Raw genomic sequence first — 12551 nt, 5'->3', positions numbered from 1 at the left:
TGGGTCTCCGTCTGTATCGCCATCCATCGTAGGATGAAGGTTCCCTCTGGTTCTGCCTATTTTGCTCACGTTTTCCCTCCTTCTGCTTCTCATTTGGACCTAGGGAGTTAAGTCCAGTGTCCCAATATGTGTCTCTGTCTCTATCTCCATCCATCGCCAGATGAAGGTTCTATGGTGATATGCAAAATATTCATCAGTATGGTTATGGGCCAAGGCCGGTTCAGGCACCCTCTCCTCTGCTGCCCAGGGAACAATCTGGGGACCTCTCCTTGGGCCTGAGAACCCCTCCAGAAACAAGTCTCTTGCCAACCCTAAAATGGCTCCCTTAGTTGAGATATATACTTGCCTGCTCCCATATCCATCCTTCCTCCCCCCATCTCATTCCCCCACGCCATCTCCAATCCTCCCCCTCTCCCTTCTCTCTAACCATCTCCCCTTACTTCCACCCCCCCACATCCCCCCCCACACACTCCGTGCACCCAAGTTTGCCTTGCAATCTTGACTACTTCCTATATCCAGGAGGATAACTATATGATTTTCTTCAGGTTCACCTTCTTATTTAGCTTCTCTCGGATCACGAATTATAGGCTCAAAGACCTTTAACTATGGCTAGAATCCACTTATGAGTGAGTACATACCATATTCCTCTTTTTGGGTTTGTGTTACCTCACTCAGTAAAGCGTTTTCTATTTTCATCCATTTGCATGCAAAATTCAAGATGTCATTGTTTTAAAAATATGGAACGCTTCACGAATTTGCGTGTCATCCTTGCGCAGGGGCCATGCTAATCTTCTCTGTACCGTTCCAATTTTAGTATATGTGCTGCCGAAGTGAGCACTTTAAATTATATTTGATAATAACTTTTAAAAGCAGAGTCTCAATTACTTGTTCCTATGCTCCGCCCTTACAACTTACTCAAATGTTTATTTTTTAATCTTCCTTTTTTTTATTGAGTTTTATTGAACTCTACATTTTTCTCTGCTCCCCTTCCTGCCTCTCCCCTTCCCACTACAACCCTCTCCCTAAGGTCCCCATACTCCCAATTTACTCAGAAGATCTTTTTGTACTTCCCATGTAGATTAGATCCATGTATATCTCTCTTAGAGTCCTCATTGTTGTCTAGGTTCTCTGGGACTGTGATTTGTGGGCTGGTTTTCTTTGCTTCATGTCTAAAAGCCACTTATGAGTGAGTACATATTATATTTGTCTTTCTGGGTCTGGGTTACCTCACTCAATATGACATTTTCTAAATCCATCCATTTGCCTGCAAATTTCAATATGTCATTATTTTTTTTCTGCTGTATAGTAAGTACTCCATTGTGTAAACGTACCACATTTTCCTTATCCACTCTTCAGTCAAGGGACATTTAGGTTGTTTCCAGATTCTGACTATGACAAACAAAATTGCTATGAACATAGTTGAGCACATGTCCTTGTGGCACGATTGAGCATCCTTTGGATATATACCCAAAAGTAGCATTATTGGGTCTTGAGGAAGGTTGTTTCCTAATTTTCTGAGAAATTGCCACACTGACATCCAGCTTGCATTCCCACCAGCAATGCAGAAGTGTTCCCTTTTCCCTACAACCTCTCCAGCATAAGTTGTCATCAGTGTTTTTGATCTTGGCCATTCTTACAGGTGTAAGATGGAATCTCAGAGTTGTTTTGATTTGCATTTCTCTGATGACTAAGGATGTTGAACATTTCCTTAAGTGTCTTTCAGCCATTTTAGATTCCTCTGCTGAGAGTTCTCTGTTTAGGTCTGTATTCCATTTTTTTATTGGATTATGTGTTCTTTTGGTGTCCAATTTCTTGACAATTTTTTGGAGATCAGACCTCTGTTTGATGTTGGGTTAGTGAAGATCTTTTTCCATTCTGTAAGCTGTTGTTTTGTCTTGTTGACTGTGTTCTTTGCTTTATAGAAGCTTTTCAGTTTCAAGAGATCCCATTTATTAATTGTTTCTCTCAGTGTCTGTGCTACTGAGGTTATATTTAGGAAGTGGTCTCCTGTGCCAGTGCGTTCAAGTGTACTTCCCACTTTCTCTTCTATAAGGTTCAGTGTGGCAGGCTTTATGTTGAGGTCTTTGATCCATTTGGACTTGAGTTTTGTACATGGTGATAGATATGGGTCTATTTTCATTCTTCTACATGTTGATATCAAGTTGTGCCAGCACTACTTATTAAATATGCTTTCTGTCTTCCATTTGATATTTTCTGCTTCTTTGTCAAAAATCAGGTATTCGAAGATGTGCAGATATCCAGGTTTTCTATCTGGTTTCATTGGTCCTCCTGCAGTGTAGAAGGTCCTTCTGTTTATGTGTTATTTTCATTGGCTGATCAATAAAGAAACTGCTTGGTCTGATAGGGCAGAACTTAGGTAGGCGGATGCTGGAAGGAAGAAAGCAGAGTGTGAGAGCCGCCATGGAGACCCCAGGTTAGACATGCTGAATCTTTCCTGGTCAGCCATGATCTCGTGGTGAACACAGATGAATAGAAATGTGTTAAATCAAGATGTGAGAATTAGCCAATAGGAGGCTAGAGTTAATGGCCAAGCAGTGCTTCTGTGTGGTTATTTCGGGGGCTAAGCTAGCCAGGTGGCCGGGAAGAAAAGCAGGCCCTCTCTCCATCAACACTCCTGTCTGTTCTTATGCCAATACCAGGCTGTTTTCAGTACTGTAACTCTGTAGTAGAGTTTGAAGTCAGGGATTGCGATACCTCCAGAAGTTCTTTTATTGTACAGGATTATTTTGGCTATCCTGGGTTTTTTGCTCTTCCATATGAAGTTGAGTACCATCCTTTCAAGGTCTTTGAAGAATTTTTCTGGGATTTTGATGGGCATTGCATTGAATATGTAGACTGCTTTTGGTAAGATTGCCATGTTTACTATGTTAATTTAACCTACTCAAGAGCATGGGGGATCTTTCTATTTTCTGGTGTCTTCTTCAATTTCTTTCTTCAAAGATTTAAAGTTCTTGTCAAACAGGTCTTCCACCTGTTTGTTTAGAATTATCTGAGATATTTTATATTACTTGTGGCTATTGTGAAGGGTGATGTTTCTCTAATTTCTTTCTCAATCCATTTATCATCTGTGTAAAGGAAGGCTACTGATTGTTTTGATTTAATCTTGTATCCTGCTGAATTAAGTTTCAATGAGATATAAGTAAAGCTAAAATTTCAATTCTCCTTGTTTGGTTGCAGCACATGATTTTTACCTACCGCAGTGGACAGTGTGGGACTTTCTCACTGTTGCAGTAGGATGGCTAACATGTCTTAAACTTAAATTACTGTGCTTAAGAGATCTAGAAAACAAAATGCCTCTGACCTGTAAACCCTACTTACCCAAGGACAAATAATTTTCTGGAATGCTGAGGGCTGTTATTTATGTAAAATAACAAACCACATGTTTTTGCTTCTGTAAACAAGCTTGGTTGCCCCAATGTCTATGATATGCTTGATCACACATCGGTGGGAGATACACAGTCAGGAAGTACTTCAGAATGTATGCTGTCCCTGATTGGATGACAGGGGGAAGCATATAGCCTTGTGGGTTTGGTCTTTATAAACCCCTGACTAAAACAATTTGGCACTGTACTCTGGATATCCTAGGTATGGGCCTTGCCAGTATTTAATAGAGCTTGTTTCAAATGTGGCTCAAAAATTGTGTTATTCTCTCAGTAGAATTAATATTTTTCTGGAGGCCACAGCAAGATCAGAACACCCACCCAAATTCTAAAGCAAGACCTTCACTCCAGGGCTCTAGGGCTGAAGAACCACCTGAGGAGATATACATCTTGAGATGTTTCTAGATTCCAAGGCATGCCTCGGTTTTATGAACTATCAGAGTGCACTGCCATGCTGAGAAAAACAGCAAGCATCTACAGAGGCGTCCCCCTGGTAAGTCATAGCAATTTCTGAATCATCTGGCTCTGTTGAGATCCTAATCTGGGATGTGGAGAGGTTTGACCGGACCCACTTCTCTCCTGTAAAAGGGTAAAAAGTGAGATGTCATGCCTCTCCTCGCAAGATGTGAGATTCTCTATCTGGTTTTGTGCTTTTTTTTTTTGCCTCGTTTTTGGTTTCAATTTTGCTATCTCTGTATCTTGTACTTTCTATGGTCTATGTTTGATGGCTTTGTTTTTGCTGTCTCTGCCACCGCTGACTGCTGGCCACCACCACCACTGCTTCTCATGGCTGCTTTGATGGCCAGGGCTCAGAAAACCTTACCTCTGAGCTTTCCAGTCACTGGATTAAGTTTAGCAGGGATTCAAATGTCTTTAGGGTGTGGATAATATTAAAGTTGCTTTATGATGTTCTACTTATTGAAAAACTGGCTCAGGAGTTGGGTTATGGTTTTCCCTTCTCTAGACCCAATCATGCTTATTTAAACGTTTCTTCTATGTCCTATGTCAGAAGATCCACCTGACTTTGTGGTATGTAGAAGACAGAACAAAAGAGCCCCCTTCAAAAAAAAAAAAAGAATATCGATTTCATTTAACTGTCTAAAGCTTCTTTTGCTAACTATCTTAGGGTTTCTATTGTTATGAAGAGACATATGACCATATCAACTCTTATAAGGAAAATAATTAATTGAGGTGGCTTGCTTACAGTTTCAGAGGTTCAGTCCATCATCATCATTGTGAAGATCATGGTAGCATGCAGACAGACATGATGCTGACTACATCTTGATCTGAAGGCAACAGGAAGTCAACCGAGACACTGGGTGATGTTCTGAACTCACCCACCCCCACAGTGACACATTTCCTCCCACAAGACCATACCCACTCCAACAAAGTCACCCCCCCTAAGAGTGCCACTCTCTGTAGAGTTATGGGGGCCAATTACATCTGAACTACCACACTGAGCTATAAAACTTCTCTCAAAGTGTTTAGTACTATTATGTAAACTTTCTGTAGCTCAATATTTGTAAATTTATTGGGTATGATTACAATCTATAAAATCTGTAACAAAAAGGGCAGTTTAAAACTCATAACCCAGGGGGTGACAGTTAAAAATCTATACATATGTAATCTTAAAGGAACCATGTGGCATGATGCCATTTTAGGTTATAAGCAACATACAGCTTGTTGCCATCTTAGATGATGCCCCACTTCAGGATGGAGACAACTATAAGGCTGGCAGCCTTCTTTGCTGGGGTGGAGGAGGATCGATGTCATGTGACTTCCCTGCCATCTTGAGTAAAGGTGACCACATGCCATACACAAACCAAGAGAGCGATAACAGATCTTTAGGATATTTTAGATTAGGAAAAAATTTTGTATGATAAACTTTGTTCTGGAAACAAAATAATAAAAACAACATTTGAATTAGTTTGGGGTTTTATTGCTGTGAAGAGACACCATGACTGTGGCAATTCATATAAAGGAAAATATTTCATTGTGACTCGATTACAATTTGGGGGTTAAGTCCATTACCATCATAGCAGGACATGGCAGCATGCAGTCAGACCTGGTGCTGGAGAAGGAGCTGAGAGTTCTACATCCTTATCTGTGGCAGCAGAAGAGAGACAGTGTATCACAATGGGTGTAGCTTGAGCATATGCAAGATATTAAAGCCCGCCTATACAGTGACACACTTTCTCCAACAAGGCCACACATACTTCAACAAGGTCATATTTCCTAATAATGTCACTTCCTGTGGGCCAAGCATTCAAACACATGAATCTATGGGAGCCATAATTATTTAAACCATCACAAAGTTTATAAAAATAGAATTTAAAAACTATGCTTGTTTAATAAGGTATTAAAGCTGCACCTCTCTGTGTTCATAAACAAGAATGTATTTTACAGTAAAGAATAAATGATGGATACTTATTAGTCATGGTTCTCTAGAGTAGCAGTACTTATAGAATGAGCCTCTCTTTCTCCCTTCCTCTCTGTCTATAACTCTACCCATAGATAAATATGAAGGTGTTCTAATAAATTCCATATGTATAATATATATAACACACATATTCAGCCCCATCGCCTGAATCCCCTCCTAACCTTTGACTAGCATTCCAGCTTTTCTGGACCCTGATATCAATGTTCTAATTGTTATTATATTTATATATATATACATATATATAATTTAGTTATGTATATAATTTAGTTATATATAATTTAGTTATATATATAATTGTCCTGTATATATTATATATATGCCCTATATATATTGTACAAAGGGGATTTATTAGAATCATTTACAGGCTATTGTACAACTAATTCAACAACAGTTGGCTATGAACAGAAAGTCCAAGAATCCAGAAATTGCTCAGTTCCCAAGGCTGGATGTCTCAATTGGTCTTCAGTAGACCCTGGAACTCTGAAGAGCAGGCTCTAAGGCCAGCGAAGGAAGGTAAGAACAAGCAGGTAAAAAGCAAAAGCTTCCTATATAAACTTCTAGCAGAAAGTGTGGCCCATATTAAAGGTGTGTCTTCCAGCCTCAAGATCCAAATTAAAGACTTGTGTCTTCTTACTTCAAAGGTCTGGACCAGAAGTGGATTCACACACTTCAAACCAAGCAAAAAAATGTCTCACAGTTGTGCCCTCCTTTTCTGGATCGTAGTTCCTTACGGATGTAGTCACCTTGACAACCAAGAACAGCCATCACAGATACAACTTACCTAAAGTATCTTTACCTTGGATGTTTGCATTTTCAGTATAAGGAAATTTAAGTGAAAGATGTCAAGCTCAGAAGAGACGGAGATGATGAAACAGGGAATTTTACTCTTGTAGGAAACGACCATAGAGGCCATAATCTTACTTCTTTGGTTTTATGCAGACTCTGCTCAGGGGCTGTGCCAATAGCTGCAAAAACAGATTGCTCAAGAGACTCAAGACTGTGTGAGACTTCCAGGTGTCATGAGTAAAGCTGCAAGGTACCCAGCTAATTGCAAGACACTTGTTTGATTTTTCAGGTGAACAATTAGTAGCATTTAATGAGTGTATTTTCTATGTACTATATACACAACAGAAATCTATACTAATGACTCTTGCATAAAAACATGGCTTTCAAGGTTGGGAACATGGCTCAATAAAGTCCTTACCTTGCAAGCTCAACGACCTGCATTTCGATCCCCAGAACCTACATAAAAAAAACAAAAAACAAAAAACAAAAAACAGGCATGCCTATCATCTCAGTGCCAGAGAAGTAGAGACAGGGCCTTGCTGGCCAGCTCACCTAGCCAAATTCCTGGACTCCAGATTCAGTGATAGACTCTGTCACACAAAAAAGATAAAGTAACCATCAGTAACTCCAGTTTCAGGGAATCCAGAGCTCTCTTCTGATTTCCTCAGGCACTAGGCACACAAGTAGTATGCATACATACATGTGGGCAAAACATTCATACACATAAAATACAGCAACCCAAAAACTAGGCTTTTAAAAAAAGTTAAAGAATGGTTAAGGAAGACATCTGATATCCTCTTCTGATCTATACTCCCCCCAAAAAAACACATACCTCAAGCATGCTTGTACACGCATGAATAAACACATGCACGCACACACACAAATATGGTTTTGAGTTATTTTTTTCACTTTTCCCCCCTCTTCCTAACTCTAATGCTTACTCAGGCTTATGAGCTCTGGTCATTTTAATTCTCCGGTGCCTGGGCTGTGTTTAATTTCTCAGCCAAATTTCCCCTTTTTAAAAAGTTGTCTATTTCTGAGGAATCACAGTTTCTGGGACAGAATGTGAGGCACCCTTGACCTCCACCTTCATTACACTATTTGACCGTCACAGTGACCATGATAAAAGCAGAGGCTCCTCCATTTTGCCAGTGAGAAAACTGGCGTGTCAAGCCTTAAAGACATTCGCTGTTAGTAAATGGGTAAGCCTAGCTCCCCAGCTTCTCAACTCCTAGAGAAGTATTCATAGTATGTGAATTAGAGAGAGACAGGGAGAGAGAGAGCGACAGTGAAGGAGAGAGGGAGGGGGAGAAAGAGGGAGGGAAGGAGGGGGAACAGACAGAGAAAATGAAATGACCTCTCCACTGATCTCCACTGGATCACATTCTGACTACCAGTCAATTATAAGGCTGAAGGGAAAGACTTAGGAGAAGAGATCAAAAACCTCAGGTCCCTAGACATCTAAGGATACAAGACACAGTTCATACTGAGTAATAACATTAAAATAATCTATAAATCAGCTTTTGGACCGGCAACAACAGTGCAGGCCAAGCATGCCTGAAAGAATATTTTATGCTCAGAACTGTTGTTAAACACAGTAATGAGATACTCAACCTGTCATTTACCTCAGTCACCTGCTTCAGAGCCTGGAATTTCCTCACAGGCAGGTAATGAGTAGCCCTGGTCCCGCTCTGCTTCCTGAGCAACACTGCAGTGAACAGGTCAGAGAGAGGTTACCCATGTAAAGGGAGAGGAGGTGAAAAGAAGCCAGAGAGTCAGGCTCCCGGGCTCCAGAGGAGAGATGATTAACCTGCCTCAGTTGCACGCCTGTGGGTGGTGGAAGAAGCAGAGACACTCATCTCCTCACGCTCGCTCCTCCTGAGAGGGACCCCAGGTCTCCTGCCACACATCCACCTTCACGGGGAGCATGGCTGTGCTTCCGGAAGAAAAGTATTAGACTCTAAAAATCACGAGAAGGATACTTAATTTCTCAAAGAATTGGTTGTAGCATCATCTGTTCACTGTCGCACATCCGATGTCTTTTCTGTATGCTGTAAACACACTGAACCTGGAGATACTCTGGCAGAAAGGATGTGTGGTTGACAGGTCCTAGACATACATATGCTACATACATCAGCATATGCTAGCATGTATGTCACCACCAATGCGGGATGAGGACAGATACAGCTGTGGCAAAATGGGTGAGTTATGAAGACAGACATTTGACCCTGTTAGAACTTGCAAGCAGAGTTTTGTTGGACTTTATTAGCCTCTAAAACACTTGAAAAGTTGTCCCAAATAACAGAAAACTCTTGTGTTGCTTAGCAACATACACCAAGCACTCAGCTTTCTTCATTTTCACTCTTTCATGGCAATACAATTGAAATGTATGTAGTATGTATTTTATTTTGTATGTGTGTGCACACACATGTTATGGTAGATGCATCAGGGCATGTGTTAGAGTTTGGCTCGGGGGACACTGACATGGATTACTGGGAACTAAAGGGTTGGTTAGAAGAGTTAGAGATGCCCTGGACAGATGGACAGAGGGTATCATCATGGTGGGGGCTCCAAGGAGCACTCAGGCCCATCAGAGATGGGGCGGGGGGCTGATGGGGTCTCTAAAGTAAACCAGGGCCCTTGTGGCACAAGTGGAAGTCTCTTCTAACTACCTGAGCATAGGGAGATTTCACAGGAGGAACCTGTAGCCAGGCTCTCTGCTTCCCAGACAGAAAGTAAGAAAGTGGGCATGGAACAAGTTGTGGTACCTTTTTGATACAAGCTCACTTCCCAGGCAAGATGTCATGGTACCAGCAAGTCTCTAGCCGGACCATCTTCCCAGCATGCTGCCTGTCCACATCTGTGAGAAGAGGCCTCAGTAGAGGTTGGATTCTAACAGTCCGTTCCTACAAGGGCAGCTTTAGATTGCTGTCTCAGGGTCTCTCTCGTGGCGGTTACTGCTCACTGCCTCCTGCAGGCTAACTAGCCCGCAAGCCTCCTTCCTTTGCCTCCTTTCTGGTAGGAGGGTTGGGACTGCAGACTGTCCTGTCACACTGGATTTTTGTGTGGGTTCTAGGGATGGAACTCAGACTTGCACAGCCAGTGCTTTCTCCGCTGAGCCGTCTCCTGGACTTAACTGAAAGTTTCACAATACAGCAATAGTATGAAGCATATAAAGTCAAAATCATCGATTCCCATCATAGACCAGGAAAAAACATATATATATATATATATATATATATATATATATATATGCGTGTGTGTGTGTGTGTGTGTGTATATACATATATGTATACATATATGTGTATATATATAGGTGGTGCTGTGGGTGTTCTTAGCAACACCCTACTGATCTGACATGAGGCTGTCTTTACTCAGACAACATTGTTGGTAAAAAATGAGAAAGGAGAAATTGGGATCCATTTTTGAGGTTCTTAGTCTCCCTAACAAAATAATTTAAGAATTGACTCAAACAGAAGCTCAAGGACAACGTCATCCGAGTTCAAAAACTGCACTGGCCCAGCAGGCAAGTCCTGAATCGGAGCGGGAAGAATGCAAGAACAAAGGGGGGAAAGCCGTTGTGGTCAGACACATGGTGAATAAGCCACCACACTTTGGGGAGGAAGGCTGGAGAGAGTCATGAAACCCAAAGTATCAGGAAAAGAGGCAGAGAAAAGGAAAAGAGAAAGTTGTGCCTTTGACTCAAAACTCAGACAGATGAGAAGACCAGTCAAACCTCGAACCTCATGGTGGCTGGTGGGGACTCTGGGGGGAGGGTGTGATCAGGAATGCTGGGAGGAAAAGTACAGTATCTTATTGTCTTAGTTAGGTCTTTATAGTTGTGAAGAGACACCATGACCATAGCAACTCTTATAAAGAAATTTATATTATATGTAATTATATGATCAGGATGGCTCACTGACAGTTTAAGAGGTTCAGGCCATTATCATCATGAGGAGGAGCACGGCAGTGAGCAGGCAGATGTGGTGCTGGAGAAATAGCTGAGAGAGCTACATCTTACAGGCAACAGGTAGTCGGCTGAAAGTCACACTGAGGGAAGCTTGAGCAAAAGAGACCACAAAGCCCTCCCCCACAGTGACATACTTCCTCCAACAAAGCCACACCTCCTAATAAAGCCACTCCTTTTGGGAGCCATTTTCTTTCAAACCACCATACTCATTAAAAGAAAAATTATTCTGCCTATTTTTAGTGTGACTTAAGGTGAGCCTGCCTTCAGTGATCCCTTGCCTGGGTAATAGACTCAACCCTAGTAGAATGTTAATTCTTCTTCACCCAGACTAGAGATTCTATTCTCCTGCCCAGAAGTTTTCTTTCATGGTCTTTATTGCCACTTTTACAGAAATAGGGCCCATGAGCTCACATGTTCATCTGGAAGAGTCGTCTGACATGGAAAGTAAAGGTGACCAAGAGACCTCATGGGTTATTTCCAGACCTGAATTACAGTAGTTAATCAGTGATTAACATTTAAATAGATATCCCTAAGTCCATCCATAAAGCCTATCACTGGAAGAACATGAGTCTATTTTCTCTTCAAAGGTAGAAGTCTCTCTTAATTTATCTCTTGTCATTTTGCCAAGAATAATAAGAAAGATGGAACTTGATCCGCTGGTCTCAGGCTTGGCAGTTTCTAGGTAACAAATTGTGTGTGCAAATTGTGGGACAGCATTCAGGACTGCAGAGAGAGTAGCCTGCCATGTGAAGCAGGGCGTCAGAACTGGGGATGAAGACATTGGAAATGTTCCTCTGCGATGAATATTTGCCTGGTTTGCACAGGGTCCTGCGCTAAGTCTCAAGCATCACACATACATGCACACACACACACACACACACAGACTGAGGCAGAAAGGAAAGGACAGGAGGGCTCTCTAGAAACCGCTAGGCATAGAGGCCCCAGTATTAGGCAGAGAAAAGCAGTGGTCTTTACAGTGGCACAGCTTGGCCACCTCACTCTGCAGTTTAGCATGTATTCTTTTTTCATGAGAATTGCTGCCCTGGGGATTCCCACACACTCTCGTGGCTATCCCCTGTGTCAGCCAAGGATACATGGGGATCATTTGAAACAAGAATGGAGACATATTTATCTCACACACAAATTCCTGTGAGGGTCCAGCGCTGGGATGAAATAGTGATCGGACATGGGGAGGAAGGAGCAGGAGCCAGAAAACAGCCTAGGTATTCACTGCCCCTGATTTTAGAATGGACTGGTCAGGGGCCTCAAGATGGCTCACAGACAAAGGCCTGTCACCAGGCAAGCCAAGGACCTGAAGATGATCTCCAGGACTCAGGTAGTGGAAGGTAAGACTCTTCTCCTGTAGGCTGTTCCCTGATTTCCACATGCGTACCCTGTGTGTGTACATAACCACACACATACACAAGCACACAAAATTAATTGATTAATTAACTAACAAAATGTAATCAAAATATAAACTAGGTCAGACCTAAAGCAAAAATGCTTTTAATACACAATAAAATGAAATCCCAGGACATTCACTTTATAATGAAAATATTAGCAAGCATAGAAAGAGTACCTTTCTTTAGACAGGGTATTCTTCTTACAGACTAAAGACAATGAAAGAAATCATCACCAGCAATATTAAATGTGCAAGAAGTTCAGCCATGCAATAGAAATGACAAGAATTATGGAATATAAACATTGTCATAATTAGGGTTTCTTGGCTCTGATGAGATATATGACCATGTGACCACAACAACTCTTTTCTTTTTTCGCCATAAAACTTTATTTTTAAAATAATTTATTTGTTTACTTTTATTGATTCTTTGTGGATTTCACATCATGCATTCTGATCCCACTTACCTCCCCGTCTCTTTAAATTTGCCCTTTGCCCTTGCAACTCCCCCCCCCAACACCACCATCAAAACCAAATTCAAGAGAAAAACCAATG

The 12551-nt window shown here is 41.5% G+C and overlaps 1 non-coding gene across 1 annotated transcript; it reads right to left on the bottom strand.

Moving 5' to 3' along the window:
* Positions 1–731: 731 nt before the first annotated feature.
* Positions 732–838, bottom strand: LOC125405896 (U6 spliceosomal RNA). The gene has a single exon (XR_007233716.1). It is a non-coding gene; the product is annotated as a U6 spliceosomal RNA (small nuclear RNA).
* Between the last annotated feature and the right edge of the window lie 11713 nt (positions 839–12551).

Source organism: Myodes glareolus, chromosome 13 (genome assembly GCF_982192425.1).
Source record: "Myodes glareolus chromosome 13, mMyoGla1.1, whole genome shotgun sequence".
Lineage (NCBI taxonomy): Eukaryota > Metazoa > Chordata > Mammalia > Rodentia > Cricetidae > Myodes > Myodes glareolus.
The sequence above is the reverse complement of the archived record's forward strand: the minus strand, read 5'-3'. Positions and strand labels throughout refer to the sequence as shown.